Source organism: Equus quagga, chromosome 9 (assembly GCF_021613505.1).
Source record: "Equus quagga isolate Etosha38 chromosome 9, UCLA_HA_Equagga_1.0, whole genome shotgun sequence".
NCBI lineage: Eukaryota > Metazoa > Chordata > Mammalia > Perissodactyla > Equidae > Equus > Equus quagga.
Window position 1 is genome coordinate 90,207,005 of NC_060275.1, and position 26,982 is coordinate 90,233,986.

Genomic DNA, 26,982 nt, shown 5'->3' on the forward strand with positions numbered 1-26,982 from the left:
ATTAGAAGTAGTACTGTGGTATTAAAAGTTTTGTTCCGGGCACTGAAATATATTATCTCACTTAATCTTCAACAACTCTGAGGTGCTCTTGTTATCCGTGTTTTACAGTTGAGGTTATATGGTTTGAGATTCTAAAGGACGAAACTCAGAAAGGTAAGTAATTCAGCCAGGGTCACAGGGCTAGTGGGTGACTAACTGCAGATCACGCACTTGTAGCCACTACAGTATTGCTATTCTTGCAACTCTTTCCTCATTTGACTTTTGTGAAATATTTTCCTGGTTCTTTTCCTACCTCTTATGCTGCTCCTTCTCTGTTTACTGGCTGGTCTTCCAGGTCCTTAACAAGTGAGCCCCAAGGTTCTGTCCTTGATCTTCTTTCCCTCTTCTACTGGTGCTACCTCCCTGAGCAGCCTTTTCACTCATGGCCTTAAAAATCCATGAATTGAGATGGTTACAATAATCACATTTTTATTCAGACTTTTTCTTCTAAACTTGCAAAACGTATTAGTATATGAGTCTGGTAATTTCTCAAAGTCATGATGTATAAAACTTTGTACCCCAAAGCGTACCCACTTTTCTCTTTCTAGGTACTGCTGCCATCCTCTATTATTCAATCTAGAGAGCTACTTCTCTTTGTTCAATTGCCATGTTCCTTCAGTTTGCCTCTGAAATATCTACTGAATCCAATCTCTTTCTATTTCCATTGTCATTGGTCTAGTTCACGTCCTCGTTATCAAATGTAGATGATAGTAAAATCTTCTTTTCTCTCACCTTTTTTCACTCCCTCTGCTACATGATTGCCAGGATTATTTCACTGAAATCTAGCTCGATCTTGTCATTCCCTTAAATGAAAAAACAAAGCACACACACTCAACATTCAGACACTCATTTTTGTTCACAGAATAAAGTTCAAATTTCTTAGGTTGGCATTGAAGCCCTTTTATGATTTATTTCAGAATTATTTTCTTCTGTACTATCTTAACCATATTATTCTCAACCTATCTGCCTCTCTGCATAGTTCAGTTGTGTAACACACTCCCCACTTCTTTACACACAATGCTTCTCAAAAGGGATTGGGGAGAGTTTGCTAGTCTAAAGCACCAACCTTCCCATTCCTGTTCTTTCCCCTTGGAGATTGTGTTACGCCCCTGGTTGAGAATCATTGCTTTAGTCAAAGACAGCTGTTTGTTATTCCTTGCACATGGCATGCAGTTTCTATTTACTTGACCTTGCATAGGTTGTTTCCTCTGCCTAGAATTCCATTTCCAGCTCTCTTTATTGAAATCCTAATTCTTTAAGGTCTAGGTCACATGCCACTTCTGGAAATCCTTCCTTACCATCCCAGTGTGAATTCATTGCTTCCTTGTCTACTTTTACACATCTTTGCTTATTCCTTTCTAAATATCGCTTACCATTGCCTTATTTCAATTCTTTGTCTAGTTCTTTTTCCCTTGCTAAATCTTAAGCTTCTTCCCCAGCATCTAGCATATAATAATAACTGAGGCATTTATTGAATGGAAGAATGGAGAGAGAGACAGGAAAAGGAGTAGTGCAGTATTAAGGAAAGTAAAAATAAAAGCAGTTTAAGTTTGAAGTCCTGAGGGGCAATGAAATTGATGGTGCCATGAAATGGAGAAATCATTTTGGGAGGGTGATAATGAGTTCAGCTTTGTACTTTGTATTTCAGGTGACTGACTCTGTCAGAGATGTGTAAGAGGTAGCAGTATGTACTGGAATGGAAGTTTTAGTAGTTCAGAACTTGTCATCTGATTGTTCTCTGTATAGGACATTGAGAGAGGGAAGAATGTAAGTGGAGAAAAGAGCTGAAGATCTGAGTGTTAGAAGATAAGCTCATGAGAGCCTATGTTATAGCATAGGAATCAATAAGAAGAAAGGGGCAAACAGAAGAGAATTAGCAAGATGATGATCTCTGAAGCCAAGAGGAGAGTTTTGGGCTGAAGGGACTGCAAGACTGTGGCAGTGAAGATGGGTCTGGAGGACTCAGTTCTGCTATTCCTTAATCTGAGGACAATCTTGGCATGCTATTTAACCTCTCTAGGCTTCAGTTTCCTGATCTCTAAAATGCATACTGCGTTGCATGTGTAGCACTTTCACCTTCATCTATGTGATTCTCAGTTATCACTATGTTTCTGGGATATTGAAAGGTTAAAGAGAAAGCATTTATAGCCTTGTTAAATCACTGTGAGAAGTATTCCCATAAACAGTAATGAATACGTGTAGGAGTGATGGTATTTCATAGTACTTTAAATGTAAATTATAGTCAACTCTCAATTTCCTTTTAAGAGATCATCTGCAGTGACTTGCTGCCTCCTCCCCCTCCCAGGTCTCAGGCTACTGAAAATAGGGCTGTGAAAAGCACAGTGGGGTGAGTGAATGGTTTGCATGCCTGTGTATCTGTACCTCTGACTATCACCAAGCTAAATACAGTCCACTCTCAGTTACCTGCACTTAATAAAAAGGTGAATAATGGCAGAAGAGTCCTAAATGTATAATCTAAATAGCATTATTTTCTGTGACTTGGGAAGATTGTATATTCTTTCCTTCCCTACTGTAGATTGATGTCTTTTATTTGAATTATTAGCATCAGTTTTTATTTCCTAAGCAAATACTATTAGAATAGTGGACATAAAAAGGCTAAAATATTTATTAGGTAATCCACGTTTGAATAATTGAGAGTTGACTGTTAATGCTTTTTGGATCATCCATTGTTTTGTATTATCTGTGCTTTTTTGTTAGTGTGGCCAGGTTAAAGCTGAATAGCTACTTTTAAAGTATTATCTCTATAATGAATGCACTTATAAAATTATATAGATGCCAAACTAAATTGAAAATAATTATGTAAAACTAACTAAATATAACATTCATATGTCCAAAGTCATGGAGTTGAAAGAGAATCTAAACATAAGTACATTCTTAAAATTCCTCTTATAAAGTTGTCTAGCCAGATTGTGTAAACTGAGCAATGTACCTGGTAATGATAAAATTTATATAAAATATAAAATTGAAGATATACCACGGCTTCAAATGTATCTTGTTTAAGGAGTCAATTGAGTTTAGTAAGAAATATAGAAAAGAGTTTTTTAATGTCAATCACCTAGATTTTGAAGAATCTGGCTCCTTTAGTTACTTTGCTGTTTTTTACCCCAAGAAGAATTTGGATTTGTAGTGGTTTGTTAATGTGAGTTAGCGTATTTTTGATGAGTATATTGTATAATCAGGTTAGTAAGTGTTACTGTGAATCAGGAAGGCATAATTCTTGGCTTCACGGAGTTTATGTTATAGTTGGGATATATCTGTATCAGGGTGTGGTATAAGATAGTAGTATTTGAAGGACCTGCCAGTTATTTTTATACAGGAATCAAAAGCCAGAGGAATTCAGAAAAAAATGGGACATAGGTAAGGAATGACCTAGAGGGAAGACCTCATAGAAGTGTTGACACCTGTAAGACCTTTGCCTAAAAGGGTACCATTTGAGTAGTCAGAGCTCTGGATCAGTGTTTTAAAAATCAAAATGTAATTTTGTGAACTAATATTTTCCTGGCATATTATTCAGTATTTGAAGATAACGTTGAGAAAAAGTTGGTGATGAGTTCTGTACATAAATCTCTTGACTATTGAAGACTGATTATATTTTATATTGTTTCAAATGAGGGCTCTTCTGACCTTTGACAGTAGTGCTGGACTGGACTGAGAGGTTTTAGGCATATTGTGAAGTAATTGTGTGCTTGTGTCTATGAGTATATAAATACTTGGTTGCATTCCAAACCCAAGCATAAATGATTTTTTTTCTTCCATTGTTTTGTAGTATATGTGTTTCCTCTTCCCTTCATTAATACTGCATGTTCAAAGGGCTCTGCAAATTTGTTGTCAAACTCATTTCTAGATGTATGCAATTTGGAAATAGAGACTATAAATGGGATGGGTAGTGTTTTTGTTATCTTCCACACTAAAATGACCATATTTTCTGATCTCAAAATTTAAACATGTGGCCTGACAGTGAGAGAGAATATTTGAAATTAAGATCCTGAAGAACATGGAATGTTTCATTGCCAAATCCAGACACCCTACCCAGCCCTCTAGTTATTTATTTGGGTAAAGGATAAACAGTGTTTGGGGAAATTATTGCTCTATTGAAGCAGCAAAACGAAAGCTGAATTGCCAATTGCATGGATTTTAGTAATCTTGTTCGGAGTCCAGTGTAATTTCATGTATTTCTTATAATGAATAAAGAATGAAGAGACACAGAAGCTGTAAACAAAGAAGACTGCCAAGTGATTTACTTTTACTAAGAAGGAACAGCCTTCCAGATAAAAGTGTATTTAACTGTTTTTAGATGTATGCGTGCACATATATATTTTTATCAGTAGTTTCATACTTTGAGAAATCACATCTTAAAATAGTATTGCTAATTATTTCCATGCTTAATGTTCATCCCTTATATACTAAAACTTTTAATTGCCCTGTTTTTTTTCCACTCATAATTCTATATAATACACTCCCTAACCTTCACCATACCACCATCACCACCAGCCCCCTCCCCCAAGAAAAAAAAAGGAAAAAGAAAAAGAAAAACTGAGGGGAATAGAGTTGCAGAAAGAGTGAGAAGACTCCAGTGGTTGGAGGTAGGTGAGCTGTGAACTCTAACATTTAGCTATAAGACAGTGTCTGTGTGTGACCAGGTGGCAAGTCGAATGTTGTGGAATGTTTTATTTAGCACGTGTTGTAGATAAGTTTTTAGTCATATCTGTCACATATGATGTTAGTATAAAATCATGATAATGGGATATTTGAATATACATAGCTATTTCCTACCTTATTTATTTAGAATCACTTGTGGTTTCATTTTATTGCTGTAGGTTGTAATTTCTGGTTGTTATTTTGAATGGCATAACTCGGTACAGAGCAGGTCAGATTAATTCTTATGTCATATAAGATTTCATGTGTCGTATAAGAATAATTCTTAACATAGATTTTACAACTTTTTAGTGAGTTAAATTTTAGATTGGCGTAGTCTTAAAAATGTTTGTCGTTTAAAATATTTTAATAGGAGCCTTAAAATAACCTTTTTCTCCTTTGTCATGGGAGAATTCAGTGTTGTGTTTTCATGTTTCAACATTGTTTTGAATACGTAAATATATGTTATTATTTTACCTAGTAAAATGGAAGAAATTTTAAAAGATCCTGGTTGTTTTTCAAAAGGAAATAAAAAGAAGATTAAGAGATTTGGAAAAACTGTGGCAGTTGCCTTTTGCTATGTTATTGTTTCTTCTAATAGTTATTTTATTTTATTAAAAAAGTTTAGACTTTATTTTTGAGTCCTAGGAAAAAATTTTCCTTTACATCAGTAATTGTTTCTATATTGTAAAAGTACTACAGAGAAAAAGTGTACTTTAAAGGTAAATAATTATATTGCCACTAAGTGTTCACATAGGGTACTTGAATATGAGTGCATTTGGGGGAGGTATGTGTGTATATAAATATGTCTATTTTTAAGCATATTTGGAAGCTACTTTAGAAATTATTTTATTAGCTCTCTCATTCAAAATAGGAATCTTCTCTCCAATATCTGACAGATGTCATCCATCATCACTCAGACCTTTTACTAATAGATAGCTTACTCAAAGTGGTTTGCTCCTTTATTGAGCAACTATGTTTCTTAATGAAATTCTTATATGAAATTAGCCAAAAATTTAATAAAAAAATAATTTTTCACTAAGTAGTCCTAGTTCTTTCCTTTGAAACAATTCTTCACTCTTTTATTTTATAAGTATTACAAATAAAAAGTAGTAATTGTAATTGGGTTTGGCCATATGCTGTTAGAGAGAGACTCTTACTCTTTTCTTCTCTTCCTATAGGCCAGTCACCAAGTATTTATTGAGTACTGCTTATGTGTCCAGCATTGTTCTGGGTGCTGGATGTTTAAGACGTGGTCTTTGATTATAAAAAATAGCAGCAGGAGCTACAATGTTTTGAACTTTATTGTATGTTGGGAGCCTTATTATATGTTAAAAACATTACTTGAATTACCCAGTTTAGTCTTCCTACATATCTAGGAGATATGTATCAATATTCTTATATAACTGGTGAAGAAAGTGGGGCCCAGAGGTTGCCTAACTAGCCCAAGTTCATATTAGCAGTAAGAGAGAGAGAGGTAGGATTCAGATCACATTTGTTGTTGTTTGATCTAAAATCCATGCACTTTACCCTTTACAGTCTTTCTAAAAACAACAAGTACAATAGAAGATAAATTATATTGCTGGAATAATTAACAACTAACTGAGTATATATTGTAAGAGTGTTGATTTGGAGCTCTCAGGAAGCAAGTTATTGGTTGAGCTCTGCAGCATACATTTTAACTGTTTTGGATAAAATTATTTCTAGAACTATTACGTATTTCTCTTCTTTCTTAAGATAAATCTATCGACTATATTTTAACTTTTTCTCTGGCTAGAATCATCATTATGAATATCAATTACTGTGTTGGAGTTGGGAGGAAGACAATTTATTACTACCCTATGCAGCATTGGATTGCTCTTTTTACTCTTCTGTGCTGTTTCAGTGCTCTCAGCTGTCACTTTACATTGCAATTATTGTTCTTATGTTTAGCAGTCCTTTAATTCTTTATTTTTTTACTTTTGCTGTACTGTGAAATGGAAACTATGTAACTGAACTTGTTAATATTATATGGAAAATAAGGATAAATAGGCTGTTACTATGAGGAATTAAGGGGCCCTACAATAATATATATGACGTGTAGTGAATAAGCTTGGTGATGATACATACTTTGAATTTTTATTGCCATCTTTTGGAGTGCTTACATTTGCACCCTGGTTGTTTTCCAGATAGGTTATTGCCTCAGCCTAGGTTAAGGCATGTGAGATATGACTTGATAGAGTTGATACATATATATGCAATATGGATAGTAGGATTATTTAAAGGTAAATAATAGATACAAAATATGACTAATATGAACAAAATAACATTTAATAATATGCTAATTGCATGATAGAGAGACAGTCTAGCACTGTAGCTAAGAACATAGGCTTTGGAGCTAAGCAGATCTGGATTTGAATCTTGACCCTGCCTCTTAGAAGCTTTTGACTTTGGACAAGTTGCCTTTTCTGAGCGTGGTTTCTCATCTATGTAAAAGATAACACTTATTTGAGAAATGAATAAAATGCTTGTAAAATATTTATTACAGTTTTGGCACATAGATATAAATATATAGATAGTAGGTGTTCTTTATGTGGTGAGTTAAAGCAAAGGAGATGAGAGAAGGGAGAGATAAGCATGGGCTGGAGAAAAATAAAAGAAAGTGGGGCATTGTTTCAACTTCGAACGAATAGGATATGGTTAAATGAAGAGGAATAGACCATGAGTAAAAGGCATGAAACATTTTACTGAGAAAGGAGTAATAAGGGTATAGAATTTTAGTATTCATATTGGATTTGTAGGATAGGGGTAAGTTATTAAGAGCCTTGCAAAATATGTGGAGATGTTAGACTCTCTTTTCTTTTTACATGTTAAAATGCCTAATACAGTGAGAGAGCTTTAAATGTTACTAAAAAAGATTTTTTTTTTGGTGAGGAAGATTGGCCTTGAGCTAACATCTGTGCCAATCTTCTATTTTCTATGTGGGATGCCGCCACAGCATGGCTTGATGAGCGGTATGTAGGTCTGCACCCAGGATCCAAACCTGTGAACCCTGGGCTGCCGAAGTGGAGCATGCAAACTTAACCACTACACCGTGGGACCAGCCCCTTCAAATTTTTTTTTATTGAAAGAAAACATAGATCCAAAAAATGTTTGTCATAAATGTACAGTTCTGTGAATTTTGACAAATTGAACACATGGATAATCAGAACCCAGATCAAGATTCAGAATATCGCAATACCCTGGAAGCTCTCATTCTCTCTCATTCCAGGCACTGCTTCCCCCACCAAGCACACCACTATCCTAACTTCTAACACCATGGATTAGTTTTGCCTGTTTTTAAACTTTATATAATGTACTCATATAATATATACTTTTTGTATCTGACTTCATATGCCAGATATTATGTTGTATCACCATGTTGTATATAGTCAAAGTTATTTTAATCCAAGTCTGCTTATATGTGTCAGATGTGTCATGACGTGGATGGATTTTTTCTTTTTGCCTGGGCAGTAGATTTATATGCGTGAGTAGAGTTTGGAATCATTACACTAATTCCAACTTTCTTTAAAAATTTTAAAACATTTTCTGAATTTATCTTTTACCTCCTAAGCCTGACCTCTTGTCTTTTCAGCTGAGGAAGATTAGCCTTGCGTTAACATCTGTTGCCAATGTTTCTCTTTTTTTTGCTGGAGGAAGATTAGCCCTGAGCTAATAACATCTGTGCCAGTCTTCCTCTATTTTGTACCTAGGTCACTGCCACAGCACAGCTGACGAGTGGTGGAGGTCTGCACCTGGGATCCTAACCTGCAAACCTGGGCTGCCAAAGCATAGTGCACTGAACTTAAGCACTGGGTTACGGGGCTGGCCCCAAGCCCAACCTTTTGATTTAATAGGTTTTAGTCAGTTAACACATCTAAATAGGTGAATTTTTTTCTTTAATTTTTTTCTTAATGACTGTTTAAAGAAAAAGAAGTATAGATAATCAGATCTCCAAAAAAAGTTTAAAATTTGGAAAAATTAGAATTCCAATCCAATGAAAGTTTTGTGTTGACCTAATTGAATTGGTGGAATGATTACCAAAATTGGTTTCGTATTTCTATAGAGAAAAAGGGAGGAGGATAAACATTTCTTGGTTCTCACTTCCATAATATGCTAATGTGGAAATATCAATGTGTGTTAATATGTTAGATTCACAGCATGTAGTTTTAAATGTACATCAAAGTTGTAAAGTTGTTAAGAGTACAAAGTAGGGGCCAGCCCCATGGTTGAGTGGTTAAGTTCTCATGCTCCACTTTGGTGGCCCAGGGCTTCACTGTTTTGCATCCTGGATGCAGACCTAGCACCACCCATCAAGCCATGCTAAGGCAGTGTCCCACCTAGCAGAACCAGAAGGACCTATGACTAGAATGTACATTATGTACTAGGGGGTTTTTGGGAGAAGAAGACCAAAAAAAGAAAAAAAGAAGATTGGCAACAGATGTTAGGTCAAGTGCCTATCTTAAAAAAAAAAAGTACAAAATAGAGATCTTTTTTTTTTTTTTTTTTTTACCCCCTGAGGAAGATTAGGCCTGAGGTAACATCTGCCAATCCTCCTGTTTTTTCTGAGGAAGACTGGCTCTGAGCTAGCATCCGTGCCCATCTTCCTCTACTTTTTTTTTTTTTTTTTATATGTGGCATGCCTACCACAGCATGGCTTGCCGTGCAGTGGCATGTCTGCACCCGGATCTGAACCGGTAAACCCCAGGCCCTGAAAGTGGAAGGTGCGCATTTAACTGCTGCACCACCGGGCCGACCCGTAGAGATCCTTCTTGAAAGAGCATGTGTGTTTAAGTGTCTTGTCTGATACTCTTTTTTAAGAGCTCAAAAGGGACCATTAGACCTGTGTTATCCGGCTCCAGGTTTCACCCATGGGGAAGTCATAAAGTAATGTGATTGATTTTCTAGTAGACACATTAGAACTTTATGAGATTAAGTGAGAGTGTCTAAGATCTCATTGATAGTTATAAACCATCTTTATGTGATTGTTTCTCCCTCTTTCCCTTGCTGTTCTCATTTTCTCTCATTGGTTTCTGTTTCTCTTTTTCTATTCCTGGTCTTTCTTCTGGTGACTCTTTACTATAATAGGGCATGCTGTAGAAATGGACTATACTTTTCTTTTGCTGTTTTGTACTATTTTGATAGTATTTTATGTTCCTTCGTTTAAGATAAATTTTAATTGTTAAAGCTTTTTTTTTTTAAACTTAATCCTTCATTGAATTTTAGGTTTTTTTCCCCCCTGAGAGTTGGTGGTGCTTTGATAGAAAAAGATTGCACTGCCCATTTCTTGGTGCTTGTCTCCAAGAAATTAGAAGTGAGTACTGCATAGGAAATTGAGTAAATACTTGAAAGCAACTTGGCAACCTATGCTTAGCATAGATTAGTAGAATAAAGGACATTTTGCATATTTCAGTATGCAAAAGCAAGAGTAAATTTGAAAGTGAAACAAAAATATCTAACTATACTGAAGGTGAAGAAGTTTCTGATGAAGTGCATTTTCTAAATGTTGATAATTTAAAAGATATTAGTATTTACTTAGTTATAAATATTCAAAATGTTTTGTATTTTTATGCATTTACTGTTTGGAAGTATAGAAAACAATGAGTTTGGAATTTCCTGAAAGTGAGAACATTTAATAACCTTGGAAAATCCTTGCTGATTGAGTCTACACTGTTTAGTTCACTGAGCACTTAGATTTAAACTGAGTATGAATTATTAGCTACCAAAAGAATACTTGTTTTTAACGGTGAATTTTGAGTGATTGCTTGGATTCTATTAGTTAGGAACGACAAAATGCAGTATATCTATAACTTAATCATGTTTTTTAGGATTGTATTACTTATTGCTCTTGTACTTACTGGTACAGCTTTTTTTTTGCCCCCAACTGTTTTAAATAATTTTTCTAGAATAGAGCTGAGGTAGTATGGTAAACTGTTGACTGTCTAACATGATCAGAACTTGGTCTAAATTGATATATTGATTATTAAAACATTACAAAATGTGAAGTGTTTTTCAAATGATGTGTTGTTTAGCAGACAATCTAGAAATTATGTACTTTGAAGTAGATGTTGTTTTCTTCCAAGCAGTCCCCTTGGAAGGGCATGTACTTGTTCCAGTGGTGATGTCACCTTTCAAAGCATTTTAAAAATTCTGCTTCTGAAGAATGCTGAAGCTTATAATATAGTCCTGTATTTATTTATTTGTTTTTTTAAAAGAAACATTTTATTTTTTTTGCTTTTTCTCCCCAGATCCCCCTAGTTGTGTATTTTAGTTATGGGTCCTTCTAGTTGTGGCATGTGGGACGCCACCTGAACGTGGCCTGATGAGCGGTGCCATGTCCACGCCCAGGATCTGAACTGGTGAAATCCTGGGCCGCCAAAGCAGAGCGCACAAACTTAACCATTCAGCCACTGGGCAGCCCCAATATAGTCCTTTAAATTGCTGTTTGGTTCATTCTTTGGGGGTGAATTGAAGCTGAGAAAATGGTCAAATACAGATTGGGTTCAAATATAATGGGAATTTAATTCATTGATTTCACTCATTAATTTGAAAAAAATTTTTTGAGCACCTGCTGTATATTCTCAGTACTGTATTAAATACTGGAATGTGTGTGACAAGATAATTGTTCTAAAAAATATACTACCATTATATGTGATGACTGCCATTATCATCTAGTTCCTGGCTGCCTCTACAACCATTCTCATTTCCTAACTCTTTTCCTCTTTTTCACTGTATTTGGCAAAACAGCCTCCTTACTGTTCCTTCCTGTTCATATTCTCTTTTCAGGGCCTTTGTGCATCTGTTATATTCTGTATAGATTATTCTTCGTTCAATATTTGTACACTTGCTTCCTCACTTCATTTAACTCTCTGTTCAAATATCAATTTATCAGTGAGGTCTTCTCTGATCTATCTAAAGTACCCCCCATCTCTATCACTTTCCATTCTTTTTATTGTGTTTTCTTCCATAGCCCTTGTCACTACGGCCATTACAGTATTATTTATTGTTAGTCTCCCTAGAATGTAAGTTTTTTGAGGACAGGCACTTTGTTTTGTTCACGATTGTATGCTCAGTGCCTAAAACTTGATAAGTATGATTTGATTGTATGTGCTTGGTAAATATTTATTGGCTGAATAAATGACTGTCAAATTTGTGATTTAGCATGAGGGCTCCAGACCAGTTTTTTCACTGCTTACTCAACATCTTAACCATGCAGTCACGTATATCAAGCTTTCTATGTTTCAAACTTACTAATTATCTTAATTCTAAAAGTCTTTCTGTATTTCCCATCTGGATTAAGAGCAGTGCTTTAATGGGGCCAAATCAGACACCCAGGAGACTCCTAGCCTCATTACTTGTCCTTATTCTACAGATCAAATCTGCAACCAGATGATAATGATTTTATCTCTGAAATACCTGTAAAATCTGTTCTTTCCATTTCTGTTGCCATGCCTTTATTCAGGCCCTCATTTTCTTTCCTGGATGATTGCATTGGCTTCATAACTACTCTCCTCTGTTCTAGTTTTCTCCTTTTCCAGTCTACTCTCTTTATTGTAGCCAGCAGCAAGTTTTCCACCAAGCCAGGCTTAATCTCCCCAGCAGGGTTAAGCATCTTCCTTCTTTGGGCTTATATAGTATATGTTACCTTTTTTATAATATTGCTATAATTTGTTCATGTCTCCCCTCCCTCAGTCACAGTTGACAAATATTTATTGATCTTTGCTACGTGCTAGGTACTGTTCTTTTTGCTGGTGATTCAGTGGTGGAAAAGATTGAGTCTCTGCCCTTGAGTTTATATTCTAGTGGGGAAAATGCAGACAATAAACATGTGAACACAGAATTTTAAATACTAATAAATGCTCTGAGTAATGTAAAATTGGCTATGTGAAAGAGAGTTCACTGATGTTTGCGGGAATTGTCAGAGGAAGCTTCTCTGAGGCAGTGATATTTGCTTGATTCAGGACTAATGAGGCACCGGGTGAAAATGGAGGGGGAAAGTGTTCCAAGTAGAAGGAATATATAGTACAAAGGCCCAGAGTTAGGAAAGAACCAATACAGTTAGTGCTTGACGAGTGAGAGAAGAGTGGAGAATATGGGGCTACAGAGATAGGCAAGTAATAATTTGGAGATCGTGGTACTTTTGCAAAGGAAAGTTGTTAGAAAGTTTTAAGCATGGGAGTAACATTATGTGATTATTTAGAAAGAGTATTCTGGCTCCTCTGTGGAAAATTGACTGTAGCCCCTGGAGAAGGCTCTGCATGGCACATGTCATTAAATCTGTGTTAATGGAATGAATAAGGGAATGAATTAATCCTTTCTCTTTATAACCAGTTTGAATCTCATGAGACTTAAATATTGTCTTCAAGAAGAGAAAAGTGCAAAACCAACATTGTAGAAATGATGGTTGTATTAAAATAAGTCACTTCCTTGTAAGCTATGTATGTCTAACCCTAATTACTTTAATGTTTGAATTACCAAATAATGCCTGAGTTGTCATTAATGACAATTCTTTGTCACTGTGAGTGGAAATGCTGTATTCATTCATTTATTTATTCAGTTAATTATTGAGTGTCTACCATAGGCAGAGTATTCTGCTAAGTTCTCAGAAGTTTCAAGGCTGAGATTACAAGATAAATCAGACCTTGCTCTTAAAGACGCTCCAGTTAGTTGCATGTCATTCAAAAGCTGTAGACTGGATGGATAGTTATGCCTGACCAACAAATCAGGAGGCTGAGAGGTGACCTCCATATATATAGTTCTGTTCATTTTACTTTCCTGCTACTGCTGCTAGATGCTTTCGTTTAGATGTTGAATCTATCATTGGAAGTATAGAGAAAAAGGGAAAATAGAAGAGTGGGTAAAGTTAATGTTACCTTTATTCTCATTGATGTTCTTTGATTTTTATTCTGAATATGAGCTGTGATAAATAAGCAGAATGGCTCATAGGCAAATTTTTGGGAATAATCTTGTCTTATCTCACAACTTTTATGTACATATTTTTAAGATTGTTATTTGTGTTTTTCTAATTTTTTTTAGTGAATGAGATCCCTGCGATCTGTTTTCTTTTAGTATCTAGATTTTTGGCTGGTTATTCAAGCTAAAAGCCTTTACTTTTTACCTAGTTTTGCCTTTTAATTCTGTGGATGAACATTTATTTATTTAATAAATGTTATTTTGGTTTTTTTTTTTTTTTATGTGCCAGGTTATATTCTGGATCCTGAATATTTTTTTAAAGAAATTATAGTATAAGCACATTTGTACCTTTGGAAAAGTAAAATCATGCTTTAACGTTGGCAGATGAATGTGTCTGCTGTGGCAGAGGTTGCTCCGGGATCATGACACTTTCCTCTGAGTGACACTGGGGCTTCATAATCCTCCTGTAGTATCCGTGGCAGCGCTAGGGTTGATCCTAGAGTTAAAACCTGTTTTTCCATAACAAATAGAATTGTATAATGTCTGGGTTTTGGTTTGTTGATTGAGGGATGTTTTGCTCTTTTAGCAAATAGAAGGAGGACTTAACTGTTTATTAAATTGTATCATACTTTTTTAATGTTAGCATTTCCCAGAGAAAGTATTGGTTAGGTGCATCAGGGCGTTGTAATAGTCTAAAATAAGTAAGAGAAAGATTATGAAAAATGTTGACTAATGATCTGCCTTCGAAAAAATAATTGGTAGATGAAGGTATTTGGGTGTAATCTAACACTCAATTGAACACTTTAATATGTTGTGTAAGTTTAATCACCAGAAGCAGCATGCATGTGATTCTTAACTTTTACTGTTATTTCTTTATTTGATATTTATCCCTTGATCTGAAGTGAGCATTTTTAGTAAGCCAGGCTTTGCACTAAAGAAAGGCTTCATGGATTATGAAATAGTGTAGTTGAAGTTTACTGGTGTGGAACCTTAACGTTGAAGCTGAATAAGCCCTTAGAGTTTAGAGTTGGCAGAAACTTTAGAGATCACTTAATGTGTAGAGAGACTTGTAAAAAAAAAAGAAGCGGACTTTCTATATACTAAAGGCTGATTGGCTGTTTTCGTACTTTGAGGAGACTTATGACAATATTAAGCAGGTTGTTTGAGATAAACCAGTCAGAAACTCCCCTCCTCCCCGTTTTATTGTACGTTTACACACATGTGGACACATAAAATAGGAATTACAAGTTATGTGAAACAACATTATTTCAGGCGTTACTGGTAATTTTTGCAGGTCTGGATTAACTACAGTTTTCTTTTGTAATACTGTGAAATTTTTTTTGTAATATCAATTTATTTTGCTTAGAAAAGTAGCATATCATTCCTTTTTTTGAAAATTTACATTCCTAATTATTACTGTGAAATGAAAACTGAGTTTGTAGTAGGGAAGATCTAGATTCACATTCTTGCTCCATAATTTGCCGGGAAATATCTGACATACTATTTAATTTTCTGAGCCTAAGTTTTCTCATTTGTGGGAGGGGATATAATATTGTGCCTGTTGCAAGGTTATTATAAGTATTAAATGAGAAAATTTGTTCAAAGACCCTAGCGTACTGTCTGGCAAGTGCTTAGATGAAAGTCCAGAGGGCAAGTGTTGTTAAATAAATAATTGTTATTTATTCATTCTTTTGATCATGGACATTTTGGTTGTTTGTAGTTTCTTGCTATTATAAACAATGATTTTATACGTTGTCTTGTACATGAGTCCTGGTACTCATACATAAGTTTCTCTAGATTGTACAACTTGGTGTAGGGTTACTGCTTATGACTTTATATATATTATTTATACATATATATATATATATCTCCTCATAGTTGCAATGTGTAAAAGTTGCTCTCTTTTTTTGTGAGAAAGATTGGCCCTGAGCTAACATCCATTGCCAATCTTCCTCTTTGCTTGAGCAAGATTGTCCCTGAGCTAACATCTGTGCCAGTCTGACTCTCTGTTGTACATGGGACACTACCGTAGTGTGGTTTGATGAGTGGTGTGTAGATCTACGCCCGGGATCTGAACCCGTGAGCCCTGGACTACCGAAGTGGAGCGCATGAACTTAACCACTATGCTACTGAGGTAAAAGTTGCTCTTGATCCATACTTTTGTCAGCACTTGAGATTATCAGACTTTTATTAAAAATATTTTATTATGGGGGCTGGCCTCGTGGCTGAGTGGTTAAGTTTGTGTGCTCCGCTTTGGCGGCCCAGGGTTTCACTGATTCGGATCCCAGATGCAGACCTAGCACTGCTCACCAAGCCATGCTGAGGCCGTGTCCCACATAGCTCAACTAGAAAGACTTACAACTAGAACATACAATTATGTACTGGGGGGCTTTGGGGAGAAGGAAAAAAAAAGAGGAAGATTGGCAACAGATGTTAGCTCAGGGCCAGTCTTCAAATACAAACTTTTAAGGGAGACACACAAGGAACAGTGAGAAATGGTTGTGAAGAGGACTAAGCCAATGTAATTACAGAAACAAGGGAGAGAAGATGGATTTGGTTGGCATTGCCCCTTACTATAGTGGAAAATTCGGAGAGTTTGAGAAGCTGAGAAAAGCCTTTGCATTGAGCAAATAGTAAACTTGAGGAGAATAGCTTTAATGGCATGTTGGCCTAGATATCTGATGGAGTTTAGGAGATGACAATATAAGAATTAAGTTGAATGTCAGAGAGATTTGGCAAAAGAAAGAAGTACTGTCACTTCAAAAATAGGAAACAGTGGGCAGAAGCCTATTTTTTAAAAGACAGGTGAAAAAGCTAGTGAAAGACTGAGATCAATGAGGAATAGTGAATAATTAATGATAGAAGTATTGGAATGAGATAATAAGATGTGGAGTCAATAATACAAAAGGAAAGATTAGAAAATAACATTGTAATAAACTTTTTTTTTCAAATTTTTAACCCACATTCAAATTGAGTGTCCTCCAGCCAAAGTGTATTATTTGTACCCTTTGCTTCTTTATTAGTTTTGAAGAGGGAAGCCCTTAATTACGTTCATGGAAGCCACCTGTCAGACAAATGATCTGAACTATAAATAGTCAGTTTCATAGAGAAAAACAGAAACATGAAAGTAGCTGTACAAACAAGATGTACAACCAACTTCTAAATAATTCTGATAGGCTGGGTGTATATCACAATTAATTGTCTCAGCCTTTAGGCACAGCTGTTCTGTTCTTTTATAGAGTTCATTTACATAGTGAATTGTTTCAGAGACAAGCAGAATTTTTCTCTTATAATAAAAGATTCCTAATTAGGGGACTGTGGAAACCTAATGATTTTACAAATCTCTGTAAATATAATGATTAAGACAGAAATTTTAGCAGAACATCCAGTGATTGTAATCTTTATATAGTAATTGCTTTTAGTTATTTTTATCTTAGAAGATGTTCTAGTTGCAGAGTGTATTTTTCATATTGTTTTTCTGCAGAAAAAATAACATTAAAATAAATGTCATGACAAAGATTTCTTTGAATGGCTTTTGTATATTTTTTGTATGTACTTGTGTATACTTTGTTCTTGTATACAAAGTAAAAGTGCTTTGTGAATTTGGTTACAATTCTGTACTACAGTTATGTCATAGTGAGTGTCATAAGCCAAAGCATTCCACTGATCTCTGATTTTATTGTGAAAAACAGAAAGAGATGAATTCTAAGAAAGCACTTCATACTTTCTTTTCTATCAAGCGGCTCTTCTTGTCTACTTCAAACATCTGAGCCACCTTTACCAGAAGATCTTTATAAATACACAAATTACTTACCGCATAAAAATTGGTGATGATAGAATGGTTAGAGGATTATTAGTCAAGGTAAAAAGTTAGGCCGTAGTTCTTTATCCGACTAGTGCAACCTGGGAACATGATTTTTAACATTGCCATGAAAGTAACTATAATGCTTGGAAGGAGGATGGGACAGAGAAGGAACAGGAAAGTGATTTTCTGAAGGTGGAGAGCAAGCTTAACCTTCTCCCTTTTTCTTCCTTTTTGTATTCCTAGGTGGTGTTGTCTTTTTTTTTTTTTTTTGAGGAAGATTAGCCCTGAGTTAGCATCTGCTGCCAATCCTCCTCTTTTTGCTGAGGAAGACTGGCCCTGAGCTAACATTGGTGCCCATCTTCCTCTACTTTATATGTGGGACACCTGCCACAGCATGGCTTGCCAAGCAGTGCCATGTCCACACCCAGGATCTAAACCCTCGAATCTGGGGCCGCCAAAGCGGAATGTGCGAACTTAACCACTGCGCCACAGGGCCAGCCCCATCGGCGTTGTCATTTAAAAATTCTTATATTTGACAGTTCTGAATGGGACAAGGCAATTACATTGTTAATTGTATTAAACCAGTTCATTCTAACCTTAGAAAGTGACATTCCTCTTCAAAGTAATAGAAGGATGTTTTGGATAGGTTTTGGGGGAATAATTTTTTTTGGTCTTCAGAGTTTGAAAAATATATACATTTTAAAGCAGCGTGATCTTTTTTGTCTGTCTTCCTATGGCTGTCATTATTATAACTAATCATAAGATAATATTTCCATTGTAAATTCTTATATTTTAATATTCACAGTTCTATCCTGGGGATTTCATTTGTAATAAATGCCGGCTTGTGAAAAGTCAAGTTAAAGTAGCAAATTTCTATTTACTATAAAAGTAGAATAAATGTAGTCTGTAATATCTGATAATATAACAGAAAATATTTTTTCTTGTTTTTTAACTATTCATTGAATTACACCTAGAGAGAAGTGAATATATCATAAGTGTATTGCTCAGTGAATTTTCACAGATTGACACAGCACCTAGATCAAGAAACAGAGTTTGGTATATTTTAAAATTTTTATGTATTATTTCTAAATAGTATATTCATTTATTCAGTAAATGTTTTTTGAGTGGTTACTGTGTATCAACCAATGTTCTGAGTATTAGGATGCTATCACAGTGGTGAACTAAAGCTGACTTACAGTGTAGGGAGATAAACATCAAATAATCATGCAAATAAATGTATAGTTACAAACTGGTATGTACTCTGAAGGTACATTCTCCTATGAAAGACAGTATAATGAGGTAGACAGTAGGGTAATTGAATATTGGGGAATAAGGGTAGACTGTGCCGTCAAGATTGCTTAGGTTCAAATCCTATTACCATGTCTGGTATTTGTATGACTTTAGGCAAGTGAACTAATCTAAGACTCATTTCTTAACATGGAGGTGAAAATAGTAGTACTTACGTTATATGGTTGGTGTTGAAATTAAAAGACATTATTCATGTAAAAATATTAGATATGCACAATATTGTAGACTCTCTGTATGTATTAGTAATTACTATTTTTGTGTCAGTAGGTGTTGTTTGTTTCATATTGAAACGTATTCTTATTTGAAAATGATATGAAGCATATTTCATAGAGTAGATTCTAATCTCTTCTAGAGTTCAGATCAGATCATCTAAAGGGTTATCAGAATCTAGTTAGATGACATTCTGGCAGTCTTTATAGTATGTTTCAAATTTCAGTGTGTATAACAATCACTCCTATAAATGCAAATTCCTGTGGGTCACTTTCTACACTTACCTGACTCTGGAATCAGTATTTCTTATAAGAACATGTATTTCTTAAGAACACAAGGTTGGAAACCTCTGATCTATAAGTCAGTTTTTGATGCAGACCAAATAGCCAATTATTTTGTCTCATCATTTTAACATTTAATGTTGTAAGATGTTTTTTGTTGTTGTTGTGTGTTTTGGGTGCACACGCTTACTGCAAATGGTAAGAAATATCTCCTAAATCTATACTTGCTCTAGGATTCCCTATTAGTAAATAGTATCATCTAGCAGTTTACCCAACCGAGAAACCTAGATTCATCTTTGATTCCTCCCTTTACTTTTCCTCCCATCTCTAATCCATTATTGATGAAGTTGCTTGCATGGAAGATTTTTGTAACCTCTATTTAGACTTCCCTTTCTCCTGCCCTGCAGCCTGTTTTCCAAAGTTGTCTTTCTAAAACACAGAGCTGATCATGCCTTCCACTTGCATAAATGTCTTCCTTAATAATTACCCACTTCCCAAAGATATCTAAGTTTCTTAGTATATCTTATAAGGCCATTGGAATATAGCTCCACTTTCCTTTATTCCTTATCATCTTGTTTTCTGGGAATATGAAATTTCTTCATGTTCCTTGAGTTCCTTGAAAATTACCATATTTTTTTATGCTTCCATATTTTTTACATACTGCTCTTTGCCATTTTATGTACCTACCAAGACTAATTGCTTATGATCAAGAATCATTACTCATGTCATTCCTTCCCCAGACAGCAACTGTCTCACTCTCTTCCTCAGTCTTTCTTTCAACCACTGTTTATTGAGAACGCACCATGTGCCTGGCATTGTGTAAGAGACCGGGGATGCATGTGTGAACAAGACAGACAGGCTTCCTGCCCTCACTTGTCTTACAGTCTAGTGAAGTCTCTATCAAGCACCCTCCTTTTATTTTGTTCCCATGGTATTTATTACCTACCTCTCTGTTGTATTAAGTGTTTATGTGCCTCTCTTTTCTCATTTAATTTTATCTCCAGGGCTGAGATCATATATTTATTCATATTTCTCACCTAGTATTTGGCACAATGTGTGGCGTATAGTGAGCACTGAAGTATACAACTAAATAAAACTTAGAAATCTAAATATAAAGCTGCTCCCCAGGATAGATCAAAACTATCCTTTATAGAAGATATTTATATTTTTAATTATATAAATAATAAAATGGCTAAATACAATCTAGAGGGGAAACCTATGTTCCTGCTATATAATGTCAGTGGTATAATTTTTTTCTTGAAGAACTTTGGAGGAGCTGCCAGCCCTATGGCTGAGTGGTGAAGTTCTCGTGCTTTGCTTCGGCAGCCCAGGGTTTTGCTGATTTGGATCCTGGGCACGGATATGTCACCACTCATCAGGCCATGCTGAGACGGCGTCCCATATGGCACAACCGGAGGCACTCACAATTAGAATAATACAACTATATACTAAGGGCTTTAGGGGGAGGAAGAAGAAGGGAAAAAAAAAAAAAGAAGATGATTGGCACAGTTGTTAGCTGAGGTGCCAGTCATTAAAAAAAAGGAACTTTGGAGGAATATCCTATCATTTACAGTTTAATTTTAAAATATTTAAGCCATTTATATCAATTTAATTTATAACTTATTTAAAATAATCATTTGAAATAAAGATTATAGAATATATAATTTTATTATTAAGATTATATATTCATATAATTTTAAATAGAAGTTCTATTCAAATGAATGATTAACTGTTTTCAGCTAATTTTCTTTATGTTTAATGTTCTATACCTAGGTCAATCCTGGTCTGTATCTTATAGTTATATAATAACATGCTTATAATAAACCAATTAAAGACATGGTTTTTGCTCATAGAATTTTAAATCAATTACATTAGTGAACTGGTAGATGTCACATTGAATTTATCCAATCAAAGGCATGAAATGATAAACCTCAACAAAGACCTTTTTTCCCTCCCATTAGTATATAAGCCTTTTTCCCTTGAAATCATTCAAAATGAGCAATCCTTTGGAATTATAGAAAGGAAGATATATTTTTGTAAAAATAGAAAGAAGAAAGTGTAAAATAAGGTAACTTGACAATCCAAAATTGAAGTGGAGGAAAAGAAATCTGAACCCTGGGTTATTGGGAAGACAATCTTAAAATGTTACAGATCAGCAGAACTTGCCTCACCTCTTCCTGCTGTCGTTATTATAAGAGTAGGACACTGGAACAAGAACCCAACAAAGCTATTCTCTTCCAGTCTCTGAGAAAAAGAGATAGCAGGTCTAGTTGTAAGGAAACCTTACATACATTAGTTGAAGTTTAACTATCTATGCTTATGGTGATCACATCATTTATAATACAACCTGAGATACTTTGGGGGGTATTAATAATTACACTGGCACAATGGGTGTAAATTGGAACCCAGGCAGATCAGACATCTATTGTCATAACTGCTGCAATAATAATTTGAAGAATGTGTCATGGGAACCTCAAGAAGGGAGATTATAGGTTAGAGAAAACCTTTACATGGCTGAGCCAAACTTCTAAAGAATGAAGATTTCCCCCAAGTTGGGTAGAGAGACAAAGGGCATACCAGGCTGAAGAAGTCTGGTGCCATCGTGTTGTCCATGTAGCCCTGCCCCTATCCAGATCATTCTCTCTCAAGAAATGCTTCATGTCCATCCTTCTTCTAAAGCATCTCTTTGAAAATGTTCAGTTTTTAGTATGATAAAGCTAACATTTAAGACGATTATAATTAAACTGATTTACTTGCAGTAGTATTTGATTGATAGGTTTTCCTTGCCCATCTCTACTACAGTATTTATATTTAAAATATACCAATAATTAAAAGAAGATTATTATCTGCTATCGTTGCTTGAGAGGAAACAGGATTATTTTCATTGTGTGAAGGAAGATAATACTTGTTCTGCGTTCCAGATGGTCACCCCAGAAAAAATGGATGAAAATTACAATGGGGTGGATTTTGATATCCGTATAAGAAAAAATATTCTACTACTCTATCCAAAGATGGAATAGGCTCTCCTGGGAAGTTCTGAATTCCTCTGCATTAGAGGTAAAAGGAAGGCCGTTTTCCCAGGATGCCATCATTGGGATAGATCCTTCCCTACTGAATTATATAACTCTGATATTAATAATTCTTAGATTTTGAGGAAATGTTAGAGAGTTTGAAGCAGTGCTTCCTCAACTTCTTACCCTGTGGGTAAGGGTGAGAAGATGTATTCCCAGTGTCTTTGCTGGTGGAAGAGAGATTTGCTGCTGGCTTTTGCAAAGGTTATATCAACTATAGTAATTTCCATGTATTTTTAATCATTTACATCTGCTTACAGTAATCATCGAAAATATTAAAGATATAATTACGTACATATCAGATTTGTGTAGTCATATTTAATTTTATTATATTAATTCTTATGCACCCAGTTTTTCTAGTTTGTTGGTTGTTAGCATTTGTTCATGTGTATTCACAAATAAATCACAGAAAATATTGTTCAGCTCTGCTCTCCTAATTCCTCTTTGAAATTTTTAGAAGACAAATAAGGTGATAAAAGTTTCTACTTTATTTCTATTTATTTATTTATTTTTGGTGAGGACGATTGTCCCTGAGCAAACATCTGTGCCAGTCTTCCTCTATTTTTTGTATGTGGGATGCCGCCACAGCATGGCTTGACAAGCAGTATTACAGGTCCACATCCAGGATCTGAACCGCTGAACTCCAGGCTACCATCAAAGTGGAGCACGCAAACTTAACCACACACCACCTGGCCAGACAGTTTCTACTTTAAAAATGAGCAAACTTGGCTCCATAAAAGTAACGCACTAAAACACATAACAAAAATGCATTCATTTAGACACTAATGTGTGAGTTAAACATTTGCTTGGTCTAACTACATAACTTTCACATTATTATTGATCCATAAAAATTATTTTTGCTAGTGAAATAATAACTTTTAATTACTGTTGCTACTATTTATTGAATATCTGTTATGGGCTAGGTACTGTGCACATACACAGAGAATTAAGCCAGAGAGGGAATGAATATAAATATAATGTATGTCTGTAGACATACATATAGATATAGACAGAGAAAAGGTTTATTTACTGTAGCTTTCTCTTGGTGGTTTTCTGTATGTATGTATGTATGTCTATGTATATGTGTATGTGTTTATGTAATATTAAATTGCTGGATATTTAGAGTTGACTGCAGTTATTTCATTACTTCCAGAGGGATTCATCAGGAACACGCTTAGGACTAAAAAGTTACACAATAAGAGGAAAAGAGCTACTGTAATACTAGTAGTTCTTTTGTGTTTTGCTTCCTTGCATTTGAATGGTTGGCCATCATAGTCAGCTAGCCGCGGTTTTTTTTTCTTTTTCCCTTATGCAGCTGTAGGTTTCCTAAAATTTAAGGCTTCTGAGAGAATGTTCTAGTAGTATCTCATTTGTGCTTTATTCTTCTTACATAGCAGTACTAACATTAGACAGTTTTGGGGAGCTAAGTTGGAAACATTTAGCAAGAGTAGGAAGAAATAAAGAGAGACAAACCTCTCCTTAAATTTCTTTTGACTTCTCCTCCATCTCCACCGCCCCAGTAAAATCCGCATTGCTCTCACCTTGCTCACTACTCTTCCTTGTATAAGTTCTAACTATCTAGCATAGGAGTTGGCAGACTACAAGCTTGTGAGCCAGGTCTGTTTATTGAAACATAGCCACATTCATTCATTTATGTATTTTCTATGATTGCTTTCCTGGTACAACAGCAGAGTTAAGTAGTTGCAACAGAGACCTTATGGCCTGCAAAATCTAAAATACTGTCTGGAACTTTACAGAAAAAGTTTTCAGGCTCCTGATCCATCAGGTAAAGAAGAAACCAGAGATTTCTCATTTCCTTTACCGGGGGAACTTTAACCTCATATTTCAAGTTAGAGTTTTCCATAGGAACACTGTAGCAAATAAGCCTTACATAGTACTTCGTGTCTAAAATGGCCCTAATACTATTTTGAATTGGTCTGGGAAGTAACATAGTTTCTGGGAGGAAACATATTCTGTCTTTCAGCAAATATATTATGAAGAAACTTTGAAACTCTTCTATAGTTGAGGATTCCTGATAATTAGTGAAAGGGAAAGAGGTGAGGAGGGGAAGGAAGGAGAAAGACTGGTTCATTTTGATTTGGATTGACAATGAGAACATCATTATAGTGTGTTAAGTTCACTTTATATCATTACTCATTAGGCAAACATTTGAAATAATGTTGGCTTCTCACCATCTGGCAATTTTCTAATTGTGTGCATGAGTTTTTTGTTGTTTTTGCTGATTGTCACTTTTCTTCCACTTGTATGTAAGTTTCATTAAAGAAGGATCTGTCTTGCTCATTGGTGTATTACCAGTACCTAAAATAGTACTTGACAATAATAAGTGTTTAATTAATACTTGTTGAAAGAATGAACTCAGACATGAGATTTTATTTTTGTAACAATATTGCAGTTTTTCAAAAATGTCTGCTATCAATTTGTACCTAGAAAATAGGCAATAATTAGAAGTCTGCAAACTTTTGTGAAGAATGTATCTTTTCATGCTAATTGTCTTAACCGTTAGTCCTATCAGATTGTTACATAGTATTAACTGTCTTCACTTAAGTGAAACTTTTTGTTTGATGCCTGACAACCTAATTATAAATTGATGTAGAATAGTTAGATTATATATTTCCATTAGATGAATTTCACACTGGCTTTAATGATCCTTAACTCTGACTTTGTAAATACTGTAGGTTCTATATTACCTTAAGGGTTGTTATAAAATTTTTATAAAGTTCTCAGATATAGTTAAATCATTTTAATACCCTTGGCTTATTTGTAATTTTCTTCCTTAATCTCTCCAAACAGATACCATTTATTATAACAAAAAGTATTACTAAATACTAATGGTGACCTATTCGTAGTTTCTTGCAATTCTTTTTAATGAGATCTGATCCCATGCAATGATGAGCTGTTTTCATTTTACTTCTAAGATAACTTCAAAGAGTCACTAATTATGAAGACATATCCTAAACCTCTTAAAATTAGATTGAATCTCATTGAAGTTAAAAAAAAATCCAGAATTTATAGGAGATGCTCTAAAATCAAATGAAGGATCTCAGTATGTAGCAATTTCAAAGTCATTGGAAATTGCTGGGATATATAGTATGCTTAGTGGTTTGACACTAACCAGTTTTTGCTTGTGATGGCCAATACCCAGAATAACAGAATGGAGCAAAGTAGGCAAATGCAAGCTAAATGTAAAATAGGACAATTACAAAGTTTCATTTGCTGAGGAAAACACTGATTCAAAACAAACAGTTCCTTAGTTTTGTGTTAACAGATAAAAATCTCAAAGGCAGTCATAATGACTCTTAAACTAAACTATCAACAATGTGATATTGTTTTTTTTCTTTGGATTGTGGTTTTGTTTGTTTAAAACAAATAGGATGCTGAATATATTAATAGAAAAATAGCTGGTAGCAACTTAAGGAAATTGACACTCTATTCCATGGGTTGGCAAACTTCCAACCACAGGGCTGTATCTGGCTGTGGCCCATTTTTGTAAAGTAAGTGAGTTAAGAATGATTTTTATATTTTTAAAGCATTTTTTTGTTTCAGTGTTTTTGGGGGGGGGGTGGTGAGGAAGATTGGTCCTGAGCTAAGTCTGTTCCCAGTCCTCCTCTTTTTGCTTGAGGAAGATTGTCTCTGAGCAAACATCAGTGCCAATCTTCCTTTATTTTGTATGTGAGATGCCGCCACAGCATGGCTTGAGATGAGCAGTGTGTATATTCATGCCTGGGATCCAAACCTGCGAACCCTGGGCCACTGAAGTGGAGCATGTGAACTTAACCCCTATGCCACTGGGCCACCCCCATCTTTCTGTACTTTAAAGATGTCACACCATACTCTTCTCGTTTGCCTAGTTTCCCACGAGAAATCTGCTGTCATCCATTTTTTTCTTGTTCCTCTGTATGTAACTTGTCCTTTTTATCTGGTTGCTTTTAAGATTTTCTCTACGGGTGGTTTTGAGCAATTTGATTGTGATGTGACTTGGTCTAATTTTCTTCATGTTTCTTGTGGTTGGGATTGTTGAGCTTCTTGGATTTATTGGTTTATTTTCATCAAATTTGGAAAGTTTTCATCCGTTATTTCTTCACATATTTTTTCTATCCCTCATTTCTTTCCTTTGACGACTGCAATTACACATGTTGTAATTGTGTTAGGCTGCTTGAAGTCCCACAGTTCACTGATGCTCTTTTCATTTATTTATATTTTGTCTCTTTTTATTATATTTTGGATAGTTTCTATTGCTTTGTCTTCAGGTTGGCAATTCTTATCTGTAAATAAATATAGATAAATCTATAAATAAATACCTTCTATAAAAAGTATTATGCTGTTATTCCCATCAAATGTATTTTAATCTGAGACATTGTAGTTTACATCTCCAGAAATTCAATTTGAGTGCTTTTTACACCTTTCATGCCTCTCTCTAAGGTTTTTAACATACAGACTATGGTTATAAAACTGTTTTAATGTCCTTTTCTGCTAGTTCTAATATCTGTGTCAATTCTGGGTCATTTTCAATTAATCAATTTTTCTGCTCATCATAGGTCATGTTTTCCTTCTTCTTTACATGCCTGATAATTTTTGACTGGATACTAAACTTTGTGAATTTTGCCTCATTATGTGCTTCATATTTTTTCTGTTCTTAGAAATCTTCTTGAGCTTTGGTCTG

General features: G+C 35.0%; 1 protein-coding gene across 3 annotated transcripts in view; it reads left to right on the forward strand.

Moving 5' to 3' along the window:
* RICTOR (RPTOR independent companion of MTOR complex 2) overlaps nucleotides 1-26,982 on the forward strand; it is a 112,188-nt gene that overhangs the window by 5,068 nt on the left and 80,138 nt on the right. The window contains exon 3 of one of the 3 annotated variants that reach the window (XM_046671604.1): nucleotides 4,552-4,643. The exons of the other annotated variants lie outside the window; for them this stretch is intronic. The gene's annotated coding sequence lies outside the window, so the exon portion shown is untranslated. The remainder of the gene's footprint in view (nucleotides 1-4,551; nucleotides 4,644-26,982) is intronic. 3 annotated transcript variants of the gene reach the window in all.